Here is a 15,851-nt window from a genome sequence, read left to right as displayed (position 1 = left end):
TATCTAAACTTTTTTAAAGAAGAGAATGGGAAAACCTAACTATCACAGATGTCACATGCTGACTCCAGGGGTGACTATACGTTAGTTGACTCACCCTTGGTTTGGAAACTTGCTTCCACTCTCTCGCTGGAGTCAGAAGCCTTCCCAGACAACATGTTCTCTGGTCTCGGTCTTCGAGGCTATGGGGAGTTGTGCCAAGGAAGCTCACCCTCCACGGGCCTAGAGCACGAGGATGCCAGGATCGGGTGTTGCTAAGAGCCCTTCCTGCTCTGCCACCTCCTCAAGCCCCCCTCCTCAGGAACAGCGGAGGGAGAATGAAGGAAGGCACAGTTTCACCTTCTCCATCTGCCTTGGAAGCCACAACATCTGCCTTCCAATTAGGATGCAGTTACCGGGGGTGACGGGGTTGGCTAGCAGTCCCCTCGGCTCCTGGCTCCTCTGGGGCAGCCCCCTGTTCTAATGAAGAGCTAATTAACACAAAAAGCATTGATTTAGCCAACTGCTGCTTTGTATAATCACCAGGCACTCTCCGCAGCAGCTTCAAAGCTGTCTCTCCCTTCAGAACACATGATTCGCATAAAGCGTGGGACTAAACCCTCCCCGTGTTTTTAAACAGTGATCTCCCCATACTCCTGAAATGAAAACACCAGCTCTGTAAGTCGACCACGCAGGCGTCCCTCTCGCTGCCTTCAGAGGGGAACTCTGGTGGGTTTGGTAAAAGCTTGTCCCTGCCCCTGTGACCCAGAGATTGGGTTAGGAATCAGGTTCCATCTTCTCTCCTGGTTCACAAACGTGTGTGTTGCCAAGAACTAGTAGGAGGCCGCGGCTGGGCTCTAGCTGTCTCAATAGAGAAGTAGCTTAAACCCTTACCATGAGTGGGGAACGTCTTAGCTATAAGGGACAAAGGCATGGGAAGCCTCTTAGACAACATCTGCATGGATTTGTTTGACTTCCTCATCCCAAATGATGATCATTGATCTCCCTGATCATCCATGTGGGAAAGTTTGAGACCAGATACCAACTCGAAGCAAGACCAAGAAATTCAGGCTCTGGCTTGGCAAACTTCTGAGGTAGAGTGCCGTGTGAGCCATATTTTTACTGTCTGAAAATTGATCTTTAACATCTACAGGATGGATACTAGCTGCTCCCACGTAAATCCTGCAGTACCCGAAAACATCTGGAGACTTTAGATAGCCCCAAACCAGCCACAATGGATGAGATTTTGCAGGGGCACCACGTCCAAACATAGCAGGCCAGTCTGCCTCATGGCCAACCCCTGTGTTCCAGTGCCTTGTTCTCACCAAGGGACTATCAGTATAATAAAACTGAAACTCTTTCGGGTTTCTCTCTTGACCTGTATCTGACCTCAGCATACTTCACCCAAGGTTGTACTGGTTAGAAGAAAGCAAGTGGAGCCCACGATTGTAAAACTGTGACCACGAAAGGGTCATTCATCAAGGTTTTGACTGAAGGAAGTGAATTGGAAGCCAAGGAAAAATTCCAGGAAAGAAAAGGACTTAACTGAGTCATTACAGACTCAATCCCTTTTTTTAATTTAATGGGTTTAATAGATTAGTTTGGAATTTGTTGAAGATACTTTTCATCTAGATTTCAGGGAGGTACATAGCATGGTAACCCTGTGAAGACATTGGAGCAATGGATAGTTATACATCCAGGTAGATTGGAAACCAGTTCAACAACTCTAGCCAAAGACTATTGATAAAAGACAATTGACATCTAGAAGGAGATGATCAGAGTCACTAACTAGACGGTAGCTGTGCCTTGGATGAAACTTATCTAATCTGCAGCCGTCACGAAGTTGAGTACAATATTGAACAAGTCATATGACAAAGTCAGCATCCACGAGACTCCTCTGTACAGCAGCATCACATCGTGATGAAGTGCACAGACTCTGAGCTGAATCTGCCCAGGATCGGATCCCAGCTCCGGCACTTACTAGCTAGTTATGTTTGGCAAATTATTTAGGCTCTGAGTATTAGTTCCATCACTCAACTGAGTCTCTCCCTCATTAAACCAATGAGCAAATTAAAAGGGATTGTATAGGCCAGGTACAGTGGCTCACATCTGTAATCCTAATACTTTGGGAAGCCAAGGTGGAGAGTCGCTGGAGGTCAGGAGTTTGATGCCAGCCTAGGAAACACAGTGAGACCGTGTCTCTAGTAAAAATACAAATAAAATAAAAATATAATTAGCTAGGCATGATGGCACACCCTTATGGTCCCAGCTACTCAGGAGGCTGAGGGAGGAGGATCAAGGATGCAGTGAGCCATGTTCACACCACTGTACTCCAGCATGAGTGACAGAGCAAGACCCTATCTCTTAAAAAGCAAAAAACAGGGTTGGGCATGGTGGCTCACACCTGTAATTGCAACACTTTGGGAGGCTGAGGCGGGCAGATCATTTGAGGTCAGGAGTTCAAGACCAGCCTGGCCAACATGATGAAACCCCGTCTCTAGTAAAAATACAAAAAAAAATTAGCTGGGTGTGGTGGCACATGCCTGTAATCCCAGCTACTGGGAAGGCTGAGGCAGGAGAATCACTGGAACCTGGGAGACAGAGGTTGCAGTGAGCTGAGATCCAACCACTGCACTCCAGCCTGGGCAACAGAGTGAGACTCCATCTCAAAAAAATATGAAAATATAAAGAAAAGAATCAAAAGGATAGTATCTGTAAAGTGCCTGGAACAGAGTTAGTTTTCAACAACTGTCAGCAGTGTTGTGAGCTGAGGCTGGTCACTGGGTGACTGTAATATTATCAGTCGGGGTCTCAGTGATAACAGAAAATACACTCAAATTGGGATAATGTGAGGATGGGTTGCTTTGAGATTTAAAGAATCTGAAGATAGTGCTATAACCCAGGGTAGCAATTGCAACGCCGTTACCACTCCTAAGCCTAAGGGCCAAGGGGAAGAAGCAGTTGTTAAAACCCAGAGGGAGAGAGAAGCATAGGAAGGAGGCCATCAAAGGAAACAGTAACCTTTGGTTGAAGGACACAGGTGATCACCCTGGGAGGAAGTCAGAGGAGTAAACATCCCCAACCTCTCTTTGATTCCAGCTGGAGTACTCATTGGCCAAACCCAATAAGAAGCCCAAGAACAGGTGAGCCTAGCCATGCAGGTCAGTTTCTGGGGCAGAAAGCAGGGTGGAAAAAGGTGACAGTGGGTCTGGAGGGACAGAAAGACACCTGGTACAAACACGCTATTTTTTATGGGGACAAAGGTAAAATCCTGCCTGTCATTTCAATGAAGCGACTACAACAATATTCAGGATGGCAGATACTTGACTTAAGAGCAGCATCTGGAAACAATGATTGAAAGGGTTCAGTTGGCTACAAGTCCAATATTCAGCCATTCGTTCATTTACTCAGCAAATGCAGGGAATGCATGCTGTGTGTCCAGACCCGCACTAAGCATGACAATACAAAAATAAATAGAACAAGAATGTATCCTGAGCAGAGGACATACTGGCATACAGTTGTGGCTCAGTGAATATATGTTGAACATGTGAATGAATCAACTTCATTGTAATGGACCATCTTGAATAGTCCAACATGGACATAGGATGATTTGGTGGCAGCAGTGACTAGGGGAGGGGAGGCGGAGGGCAGGGACAGGTAGTGTCAGACCCAGTCACAATGCTTATTGAAGTGGTGGAAGGGGGATTGGGAAACTCTCTTCTAGACAGAAATGCAGGGCATCCCCAGGACTCTGGCTCCCTCAGGTCCCATCTGCAAAAAGAAGCATGACATCCAAAAGCTCGATGGTTTCTCAAATGCCCAGGGAAGCCCCAAGTGCGAAGGCTGACAGGGAGGGCAAGCCAGGTGAGTGGTGGCAGCCAACCTCCCCTCAGCTGCCGTGGCCAGTTGGCCCGGAGCACATGGAGGGCAGGCACCAGGCTTGTGCAAACTCCCGCTCTCAGGCAGGTCTGGTCTTGTTGCATCGTGTAGGGAGGGGTCCCTGAAAACTGTCAGTCTGAAGGCCCTGGAGGGGAGGTGTGGACTTCTGCGTGGGTAATTCCCAAGCCCAGCAACAGAGCAGAGCAGGGTGTGGTCCAGGGAGTGTCAGGGTCAGATTCTCGGTCACCATCACTACCCCAGGAAATGAGAAATCCAAATAGCAAAAATTTAAAAATGGACAATTTCAGTTGATAGGGGCAAATGGAGGTTTCTTGGGGGAAGACACAGAGGCTGTCTTCAGACCTTCAAACTGAGTCTGAAGGCCAGCCCAGGAGCTGGGGCAATCACTAAATCTGCCTGCTTGGAATCAGCATCAGCGTCTGAGAGCTACCATGCCTCCAGCCCAGGTCTGAGGTGTGAGGGCCTCCTGAAGCCCTGAGAGCCACTTTTGGGAAACCTCTCCAAATCCTGCATATGCTGCAAGACATGATTAAAACCCAGCCCAGCCATCTACAGGTTGTATGATTTGGAGCAAGTCAGTAAATGTCTCTGAGCCTCGAAGTCTGCAAATATCTAATGGGAATAATCCTACTTCCCAGGGTTATTGTGAGGATCACAGCAGCTCGTTATGGTAAAATACTTAGCACAATACCTGGCACAGATTAGAGATCCAAGGGCTAATGCCTTCCTCTTCCTCCTTCTCCCACCGCTTGATGCTTTGCAGAAAGCAGTGGTTCCAAAAGCAAATGGGCCTTTGGAAGTGAGGATGGGACAACAAGACCATCTCTGTGGTCTAGAAGAGGCCACACCATGGGGACTAGAGTCCTCCCAGTTCTGCCAGTTGTTCATCCTGTCTTTGAAGTTCCCCAGGGACCATGGTGGGCCCATCCAGGCAAGAAATCCCAGGCAGGCTGGGCTCAGTGGCTCACACTTGTAATTCCAGCATTTTGGGAGGCCAAGGCAGGGGGATCACTCAAGCCTAGGAGTTCGAGGTCAGCCTGGGCAACATAGGGAGACCCCCGTCTCTACAAAAAAAAAAATTAAAAAATTAGCTGGGCATGGTGGTACACGCCTATGGTCCCAGCTACTTGGGAGGCTGAAGTGGGAGGATCACTCGAACCTGGGAAGTGGAGGCTGCAGTGATCCATGATCATGCTCCTGTACTGCAGCCTAGACAACAGAGCAAGACCCTGTAAAAAGAAAGAAAACAAAGAAAGAAGAAAGAGAGAAAGAGAGAGGGAGGGAGGGAGGGAGAGCAAGAAGGAGAGAAAGAGGGAGAGAAAGAGAAAGAAAGAGAGAAGGAGAGAGAGGAAGGAAGGAAGGAAGGAAGGAAGGAAGGAAGGAAGGAAGGAAGGAAGGAAGGAAGGAAGGAAGGCTGTCCTAGACAGCACCCTTAGCTGGTGAAGGTTTGCAGAGTTCCAGGGCTCAGCTACCAACTTCTAGTCCCTACCTGACTCAGGGTTGCTGGAGACTGAGGAGCTTCTCCTTGGCCATCGATTGCATGTATCTGGGGAGCTTTTGCTTTTCATTTTTCTTTGGCTCTCTTAGCATGTCTCCACATCACTGGCAAGCTGGATGCATTTGCCAAATGTAAATCCTCTGGGTTGTCTGAGTGAACAAGCATTCCAAAGGGGAAGCTCCTAGAATTCCTGAGCCCTGGTTGCCCTCAGAGCTCCTCTAGACCAGGGAACACTTTCAGAAGAACAGCCCTCTTTAAGAAGGCAATTAAAACTCTACTCTTTCCCTCCAAAACTGCTTATACCTTGTACACACACACACACACACACACACACACACACACACACACACACACACACAAATTCTTAAAATTTCAAGTGTTTCACAAAATCCCCAGCCATGGATCCATAGATCTCAAGTTAAGAACCCTGGATTCACCTAACCCCCTCAGGTTGCACATGTGGGAGTTGAGGCTCAGAGAGGAGAAGGACTTGGATGGCCAAGATCACACAGGAGTTAGTGGCAGAGCCGGGGGAAATATCTTCAAGCTGCCTCCTGATACCTCTCTTGGGCTTCTTGATGCTCCTTTCAGTGTGAGAGCATGAGGAATAGGAGAAGGAGCCTGAAAGTCCTATAATCCTGAGAGGTATCACTCTGGCCAAAGGTGGGATCATTTGCATAAAACCTCACATTTGCCTAAACCTGGAGAAATAATAGCAGGGTTTCTCTCCAGTTTCCAGAGCCCTTTCTCACCACCAGGTGGCGCTTGCATCATGCCTTAGACTGGCGTTATAGCCAGAAAGCACGGTGGCTCAAGCCTGCAATCCCAGCACTTTGGGAGGCTGAGACGGGCGGATCACAAGGTCAGGAGATCGAGACCATCCTGGCTAACACGGTGAAACCCCGTCTCTACTAAAAAATACAAAAAAAAAACTAGCCGGGCGAGGTGGCGGGCGCCTGTGGTCCCAGCTACTCCGGAGGCTGAGGCAGGAGAATGGCGTAAACCCGGGAGGCGGAGCTTGCAGTGAGCTGAGATCCGGCCACTGCACTCCAGCCTGGGCGACAGAGCCAGACTCAGTCTCAAAAAAAAAAAAGAAAAAAAAAAAGAAAAAAAAAAGAAAATAGGGGAGATCTGAGTTCCTCTCCTGATTACAGATGGGGAAACTGAGTCCAAGAGAAAGCAAATGACCTCTTGAGTTATCCTGGACAATTATCTTCCTTCTCCATGATCCTCAGTTTCCCTCGTCCAACCACAAGTAAGACATTTAGACTGGAATCAGTTTCCAACAATGGAACTTTGGGTGTAGTGGAAGTTTCTTGGGCAAGTGTCTTGGGGAAGATGCAGAGGCTGTCTTCAGACCTCCGAACCCCTCACTCTGTGCTGCCACGAGCCCAGCCCCATTTTACCTGTTTGACACACAAGGCTTCAATGTACAATTTCATTCAAACAAAGGGTTATGTGGTTAAAATATTTTGAAAATCCCTGACCAGGAATTCCACACAACTCTACTCTAGGAATCTTTGTGGCTTCAAACACTGAGGTGTTTCCAAACTGTCAAAGGCACATGGTCCTGATAACCTGGAGAGAGGCTGAGATTCAAACCTAGCGGGAATTCAAGCACATCTGAGTTCAGATGCGGGCCCCTTCACAGCGTCAGCCATGCACACTAATCAAGCACCTACTTTGCACCAGGCATTAGCCCTGTGTGTGTTCAGTGCAGTCACATCTGTTATTTAATCTGCCTCTCTCAACTTTGTCACTGTGTGTAAGGATTATCTCCCCATTTTACAGATGAGAAAACTGAGGCTTAAATGATCTTTGTAAGAGAGAAAAATGAACCAGATTTTCTCAGAGATAAGATTATCTTGGTCTTCCAGTCTCTCCAGAGGAATCTAGAGATAAAAAGCAGGAAAACTGTGGGTACCCCCAGAGCACCCCCGACCCAGACCTCTCCTTGTGGTCCACTCACTGCCTCTGTCTCTTGGGTACATCTCTCCATCCCTTCATTCATGCTCAGCTCCTCCCTCCCTCCTTCCCACTATGGACTCCCTGGCCATTCCCAGCCTGCTCTCCTTCACACCAGTCAACCTTCCAGACCCCAGGAAGCCTGATGCCTGGATTAGGCAGGAGGCTGCCTGGGCTCCAAACCCCTCCCCCATTCACCATGACTGCAAGCCCACCGCTAAGAGTGTCAATATTTGGGGGTGAAGACTATTCCCATGGTAAAACTAAAGCCTCTGGGAAGCCACATATTTTAATCTAAAATCAGGTATTTGAATCCCAGATTGAATGAGTATCTGAACTTTTCCAGAGAGCAAGGAGAGAAGAAAAAAATTACACGAAGTCCAGGAATGGTGGCTCACACCTGCAATCTCAGTACTTTGGGAGGTGAGGTGGGAGGATTGCTTGAGCCCAGGAGTTTGAGACCAGCCTGGGCAACATAGTGAAGCCCATCTCTATAAAAAAATTCTTGAAAAATAGCCTGGCATGGTGGCCTACAACTATAGTCTGAGGTACTCGGGAAGCTGAGGTGGGTTGATCACCTGAGCCCAGGAATTTGAGATAGCAGTGAGCTATAATCGTGCTACTGCACTCCAGCCTGGGCAACAGAGCAAAACCTTGTCTCTGGGAAGGAAAGGAAGGGAAGGGAAGGGAGGGGAGGGGAGGGGAGGGGGGGGGAGGGAAGGGAGAAAGAGAAAGAAAGAAGAGGGAGAGAGGAAGGAAGGAAGGAGGAGGGAAGGAGGAAAAGAAAGAAAGAAAGAAGACAGAAAGAAAGGAAAGAAAGAAAAAGAAAGAAAGAAAGAGAGATAAAGAAAGAAAGAAAAAGAGAGGGAGGGAGAGAGAGAGGAAAAGAAAAGAAAGAGGAAGGAAGGAAGGAAGGAAGGAAGGAAGGAAGGAAGGAAGGAAGGAAGAAAAGAAGGGAGGAAAAAAGAAAAGCAAAAAAAATTACATGAAGATTCCTGGAAAGACAGAGGGATGGAGGCTGAAGGGAGGCAGTGTGCACAGTGTAGATGCCATGGGCACCAAGGACTGTCATCACTTACCCACGGGGGTCTCTCCCCCAAGACTCTCACATTCTGAAATGTGTGTGTTCAGGGCCAGTCCCCAAGCTGCATGCAGCTAAAGAGATTCACCAGGTAAAGTTCTTGCCCTGGAGGAAGGCAGAAATGAATACACACAATGCCACGTGAGCGAGGAACGAGAGTTACCTTGTTGTCATGTGGGATCCCAGAGCTGAGGACACTGTCCTCTACCAGGGAGTCAGGGAAGACCCAAGGAAGTGACAGTGGCCTAGAATCAGAAAGGGTGAGCTCAGGCAGTTCCAGTGTCTATGGAAGCTGAAGCTTACACAGTGGTGTGCATTTGTGCGTGCATGCATGTGCACTGGCAAGAGGAGGTAGAAGCCTCTCTAAGCAAAAGGATACAAAACCAAAATTGAATACAAAATCTAATATTAATTTAGCATGAGAAAAGAAATCACAACAAATTCCTTTTTTTTTTTTCTTTTTGAGACAGAGTATCGCTCTGTCGCCAAGGCTAGAGTGCAATGGTGCCATCTTGGCTCACTGCAGCATCTGCCTCCCAGGTTCAAGCAATTCTCCTGCCCCAGGCTCCTGAGTAACTGGGATTACAGGTGCTCACCACCAAGCCTGGCTAATTTTTCTGTATTTTTAGTAGAGACATGGTTTCACCATGTTGGCCAAGCTGGTTTCAAATTCCTGACCTCAAGTGATCCGCCTGCCTCGTCCTCCCAAAGTGCTGGGATTACAGGCATGAGCCACCACACCCAGCCTAAATTACAATTTTTAAAACTGAAAATATTACCAAGTTCAAGAAAGTCAGAAAAATAATGTTTTTATTAATATTCCTGAATTGCCTCTAAAATGCTTTTCTACCATATGTATTTTTGTTTATTTAATGTTGGATAGCCTCTGATATGATAACAATTTGTAATGTCATCTTTTCTTGTAGGTAGAATATTAAAATAAGTCTTTCCTTTCACAGGCAGAGCAGTAAAAAATACTTGTTGATAATTTCACAATTTATTATTGGTAGAAACAATTTTTAGGATTGTTATCCATTTGGGAAAACCTCAAATCAAGGGTCAAGGATCTTTTATATAAAAACTGCAAGATTTCAAGGCATTTCAGGTTTTCTTTTGCAATAACTTCTCTTAATTTCTCTTTAAATTGATAGCACTCACTAAACACCTTGTTACCAATATACTTGTGGTAGCAGCGTATTGTAGATTTCATGTTATCTTTGTCAATGTTGATTCATTCCAAATCAGCAAGAAATATAAATCTTTTATAAATATATCCATATGATTTTTTCCTCTTCATTAATTGGATAAGCAAACCATCCAAGAACCAACCCATTATTTATATTTAAAGTTCATCTCCTCTTAATAAATTATATACAGTATATGTATAATTCACTCCTTGATGACAGAATAATTTTTTTGCTTATCTTTATAGCTTTTGTTTCAAATTTCATCAATTTGTATTTGAATATTCTCTCAGTTCTTTAATAAATAAATTAAAGATATCCAAAAAAAGGTTTCCATCAAGTATGTCCAAACCAGGAGTCTGAGACTTCTCACTTGTTTTGCAGCAAAAAGCTTCCAACATGTCTTCCCGAACTGTAGTTATAATGACATGTTTGAGCTTATTCACTTTTTAAAATAAAGTTTTTGTATCTTGTACTTGAATTTCTCTTCTAAATATTTAAAAACAAGAAAATGTGTTTCGACTCCTTAAAATACCATGAGCCCAAGTGGCAAGGCTTGACCTGTGCATTTTGGGTTCTAGCCAAGGAGAACTTGAGTTGGGGGAACACTTAGCTTGTGTTAGTGAGGTCACCATCAATTCGATTTAGAGTTAAGTATTGTGAGCCTTTTCGAGTGTAGGAGGGGCTTTCAGGAACACTCTCTCCACACCCTCCTCCATGCCAGACCGCTGATGTCAGGGCCCTGAAGTGCTAGGCCAGCCATGGTATCACAGTATGAATGTTACTGACTCCTCTAGTGTCACCGACATGACGGCAGGTGTGGCAAAGGGGACGATGGAGTAGAAAGAGCCAATGGGCATAGCCAACTGTAATCAAAATGCGATATCTTACTTTTGCACTTTTTTTAAATTTTAAAAATTAATGTCTTAGGGAGGCTGAGGTGGAAGGATCACCTGAGGTCAGGAGTTCAACACCAGCCTGACCAACATGGCACAACCTTGTCTCTATTAAAAATACAAAAATTAGCCGGAAGTGGTGGCACATGCCTATGATCCCAGCTACTTGGGAGACTGAGGCAGGAGAATCGCTTGACCCAGAAGCATGTGAGGTTGCAGTGAACTAAGATCCCATCCATTGCACTCCAGCCTGGGTGACAGAGTGAACCTACATCTAAAAAAAAAAAAAATTAATGTCAAATGAACACATTGTTAGAGCCCCTCCTGAGCCTTGGGCTATGCACTGACATTTCCTTATCTTCCTGTATGTTTACCTGTGAGGGTAAGAAGGGTATGTCCCAGAGAGAAAAGGGAACTCCAAGCAAAGGCAATGAGCACGAGCAAAAACATAGTGGCCACTCATTCAAAAATATATAACCAGTAATAAGCCCCGAGCAACTAGAGGGACATGAGGCTGGTGAGATAGAGCCGGGCCAGATGACAAAAGGCCCATGTTCCCAGGCAAGGAGGTGAGACCATAGCTGGATCAAGAGGCCTGTACAGTATTCCCAGATTACAGACATTGCTTCCCTTCCTCTTCACTTGCTGAGGTTCCCCCCAACACACACACACTTTTTCTTTCCTTTGTAACAGGTTTTTAAATCTTTTTTTTATTTTTATGTTCTAATCAAACGTCCAAGGAAGGAGGTCGAGGAGGACTTGAGGTAGCTACTATTTGATAGCAGAATTTTAGAAATGTGCAGAGTCCAATGTCATCTCAAGAGACTTCACCTCTCCCTGTCTTTAACCACAGTGCACATCCCCCCACTTGGACAGTTTTGTTCTCAACCGCGATGGCTCCAAGAACGGGAAGCAGAGAATGCGTTGGCTGCACGAAGCGACGCCTCGTAACCCGGGGTAGGTGCTTTACAGGTGGCCACTTTCAGCTCATTTTGCTGTAGATTTCACATCCCTGTGAGGCAGCTGGGGCAGTTACTATTATTCCTATTTTACAGCTGAGGGAACCAAGGCCCGGAGGGGCTCCGATGACTCACTGTAAACAGGTTAACAAGGTCCCGCTGCTGTGAGTCATCCTCCCAGGCCAAGGCCAGCTGGGCCCCAGCACTGTCTAGATTGTCCTATCAGCTGTCATAGGAAACCTGCCTTCAGAGTCATCTCGGAGGTGATCCACGCTGTCTCTGGGACCCACCGTTGACGGCAGGACTGCGGAGCCACCATCCTTCCCACGCACCCACCGCCCACTCCCCGCCGGTGTTCTCAGACCTTCAGGCTGCAGGGCTGAACACTGTGAGAAACTGATCAAAAAATATCCTGACCTCTAATTCTCTGCTAAACCCAAGCAGACCTCACCTTCCAGAAACTACTGTCGTCGCGCAACGAGTAAGGATTCAGTGTTAAAGAAAATGCAAAGTGATAAGACACTTCAAATCATTTACATTGAGCCCTTTCAGCCCATGCATTCACAGTCATCTGAGGGCTGTGAACAGAGCAGCATAATTCATCTCTAGCGGGAACAGAGCAACATCATTTATCTCTAGCGAGAACAGAGCAGCATAATTCATCTCTAGTGGCCATCCCCTTTGACATCTCTGAGCTTGAGAGCAACTGCCTCTCAGAGTGCAGGGCTGGAAAAAGAGCAGGGGATGGTCTAGCATTTCCTTGTGAAAGTACACATCAAAAGCTCTATCATCCATGAAATCTGATGTGCTCTGCCTCACATGAGCTCAGCTGCCAGGGACCTCATCCCAGAAGCTTCCATCCCTCCCCCCTGAGAAGATACAGAAAGAGAAGTAACCCCAATTAATTTCCTGGTAACCACTGGAGGGTCACTCTTTGATGCTCAGCCAAGAAGGGCATCTCCAGCTTGGGGGTCTGGAGTAGAGAACTGAGAGTGTCAGATCACAGGGCAGATGGGGCCAAAGATAGTCTTGAATGAGGCCGTCTGATCCAGGGCCCAAAATCCTTGAAGTCGAGGTCCCTGTGTGAAGTTCCCATTGCCCTGATCTCTGCCCATTTGCACCAAGAGAGCACAGAATTCACTGCAAGTTATGGACTTCTTTGGGTCATTTTTTCCCCCTGCTTCTCACATTGTAATGTGCATACAAATCCCCCTAGGGATCTTCTTAAAACAGATTCTCAGTACATCGGGGGCAGCCTGAGAGTCTGCATTTCTAACAAGCTCCCAGGTGACGCTGATGCTGTTCTGGTCCACAGACCACACTCTGGGTGTCGAGGCCCTCATTTAGTTTCCACCCAAGGCCAAGTAGGCAAGGGAGATGTTCAGAGGTCAGGACAGACAGGTATCGTGTGCAGCCACAGCATCAGTGACAGCAGTGAGTGGGGCTCCTTCTCTTTAGAGAGCCTCCCATCCCAGTATTCAAAGATGGCCCATGGTGTCCCCAAAATAGTTTGATCTTTTTTAAGGCATTTAATCAGCAGTTACTGTCTTCCTTCCTCTGCTCACCTAGTGCCCACACTGTTAGAACCAGGTAACTCGAGAGCTCCTGAAGATGGCCACGATCATCGGACAGGAGCTGCTCACCCAACAACTTCATCACTTTGCAGGCTAGCACATACAATGGCTAAAAACCAGCATTCGTGGCAGGCTCCTTGGGGTTTATCTGGATTTTGCCTCTTATAAGCTGTAAGGCCTTAGAGAGCTTCTCAGAACTTCAGTTTCTTCATCACTAAAATGGGGGTAATAATAGGGTTGAAGTAAAGAGTACAGATATCTCATTGCAATATCTATAAAGTGCTAGTGCATAATAAGTACCCAATAAACATTAGTTACCATAAACAGCATTATAATCTATTATTATTCAGAATTAGAAGCTATTCAGAATTAAAAGCTCAATCTGCCATGAAACTGATTAGCTAGCTACCAGAAGCTGCCTTGGAGCCCAGGGTTTATTGCATCCCCCAAATCTCCCTCTCCTCTAAGATTGCTTACCCATTGATAAATGATGGAAGACAGTCCTTTGAGAGAGACACCGGAGGTCTCCCATTTCCAACCTTTGTCACCCAAATGATAAACCTCAGGAAGCTTGACAAGCAAGTCTAGGGTTAGATATTTGTGTCAAGGTATGTCTGCTTTAAACACAGGGGGCTGTATTAGATCCTAGGGCTGCCATAACAAATTACTAAAAGCCAGGTGGCTTAAACAATAGAAACTTATTCTCTCAGTGCTGGAAGCTAGAAGTCTCATATCAATTGTCAGCAGGGCCACGCTTCCTCTGAAGGCTCTAGGAGAGGATCCTTACTTCCCCCTTCCAGGTTCTGCTGGCTGTGAGCATTCCTTGGCTTGTGGCAGCACAACTCCAGACTCAGTCTTCACATGAACTTAGTTCTATGTGTCTCTCTACCTTCTCTCCTTATAAGAACACCAGTCATTGGATTTAGAGTCTACCCTAAACTTAGGATGATCTCATCTCAAGATCGCTAACTACATTTGCAAAAGCCCTATTTCCAAATCAGGTCACATTCTGAGGTTCTGGGTGGACATGAATTTTGAAAGAACAGTATTCAACCCACTACAGGGACAATCAACAGAAAATGGCCCAAGCCCCGTTCTCAGCTACCTTACAGTAGGCACCCTTTATGTACACATGTGGACTGTGCGGGACAGAAGCGCACTTGGGAGCGAGAAGCATGCCTTTCTTCCCATCCTTCCCTCCAATGCCAAAGGACCACACCTGCAGGAGCAGAGCTTGGAGTATGAGGAGTCTGGAAGACGTCACTCACAAACAACTCAAGGCTTGGGAGATATTCAGCCTTGATGGTAATGTCTGGGTGCTGGACAGCAAGAATGAGTCATTACTGCCTGCAGTGCCTGGAGATGCAGGATGGTTGGGACGTTATAGATGCTATAAAAGCAGGGACTGAAGGAAGACAGCACTTGGCTTCATACAAAGACCTTTCCAAAGATGTGGCTTCCTCCCTTTCCACCTGCCCCTGGAGTGTGGCTGCTCCCTGAAGCTCCACTCTCAGCCCATTCTCACTTAGCACCCTCCACAGGAGTCCAGGGCAGCCACTGGGTGGTCTGGATACAGAGATGGGGGGATGCCCAGTTGCTTATCACTGCCCCACTCCTCTTTCCTGAGCTCCAGTAGACATTTGCTGTCTACTGGGGATCTCCACCAACCACTCTCAGAAGAACTAAAAGCACAATTTATCCCACTTTTATTCATTATCTTTACCACTGCGCCCAGACTGATCTCCTGCCTTTATCCCACAGAACAGGGTTTCTCAACCTCTGCACTATTGACATTGTGGGCTTGATAACTCTTCATTCTAGGGGGCTGTCCTGTGATTTATGGGGTATTTACCAGCCTCTACTTCATCCCCGGTCTCTACACATGAGACACCAGTAAACCCTCAACCCCCTGAGTTGCAATTATCAAAAATATTTCCAGGTGTAGTCAAATGTGCCCCGGGAGGGAAATCTCCTGGGTTGGGAGCCATTGCCACAGAGGAACCTCCCAGTAACTGATCCAAAATATGAGCAGCAATCTAAACTCACCCTCCTTCTTCAATCCCCATCCAATTGGGCCTGTTTATCCTGCAGTGCCTCTTCTTCTCACCCTTCTCAAATCTATCCCAACCTCTCCAGCTCCAGTGTTGAGGCACTAGTTCAGGGCTTCGCTGTCCAGCTGGACTATCAGAACAGTTCCCTAATAACTCCCTCTGCTGTTAGTCTTGCTAGCATTAGATCTGTTGGATCCATTTCTGTACAGCCCCTGAATCCACTTTCTAAAGCAAACCCTTGGCCACATCACTCCCCTTCTTAAAACCCTTAAGTGGCATCTCACTGCCTACCAGATAAAGTCTACATCAATCTGGCCCAAGAGAACTTTCTGAGCTGAATAGAAATGCTTTCTATCTATGCTGTCCCATATGGCAGCCACTCGTGGTTACTGAACATTTGACATGTGGCTTGTGTGACTGAAGATCTGAATTTTTTTGAGTTTACCTCAAGTATATTAATTTACTGTACAGTACAGGTCTACTTGCTTAATATAATCTACATATCTTTAAATGATCTTCTAGGACATTGGGTCTCAGCTGGGATTTGAATCAACTAGGAAGCTTTTAAAAATCCCAATACTCAGTCACCTCTAGGGGTGGGACACAGGCAGTGGCATTTTTAAAGCTCCACAGGTGATTTTTTGGTGCATGTAAGGTTGGGAACCATTGCTCTAGACCCTGCCTACCTCCCAGTCACACACCTCCAGGGTTCCCCAACACACACCTCCTGCCCAACTCCAGCTGTGCAGTCATTTGCATTTTCCTAA

The 15,851-nt window shown here is 46.6% G+C and overlaps 2 protein-coding genes across 2 annotated transcripts in view; one reads left to right on the top strand and one right to left on the bottom strand.

Annotated features, from left to right (window-relative positions):
- Positions 1 to 440, bottom strand: part of ANKRD34C (ankyrin repeat domain 34C) — a 103,782-nt gene extending 103,342 nt beyond the window's left edge. Inside the window, exon 1 of the mRNA XM_077940107.1 lies at positions 95 to 440. The gene's annotated coding sequence lies outside the window, so the exon portion shown is untranslated. The remainder of the gene's footprint in view (positions 1 to 94) is intronic.
- The window catches only part of RASGRF1 (Ras protein specific guanine nucleotide releasing factor 1), a 306,382-nt gene that overhangs the window by 69,228 nt on the left and 221,303 nt on the right, over positions 1 to 15,851 (top strand). The window lies entirely within an intron of this gene.

The sequence above is a fragment of the Macaca mulatta genome, chromosome 7 (genome assembly GCF_049350105.2).
Source record: "Macaca mulatta isolate MMU2019108-1 chromosome 7, T2T-MMU8v2.0, whole genome shotgun sequence".
NCBI classification, from domain to species: Eukaryota; Metazoa; Chordata; class Mammalia; order Primates; family Cercopithecidae; genus Macaca; species Macaca mulatta.
The sequence above is the reverse complement of the archived record's forward strand: the minus strand, read 5'-3'. Positions and strand labels throughout refer to the sequence as shown.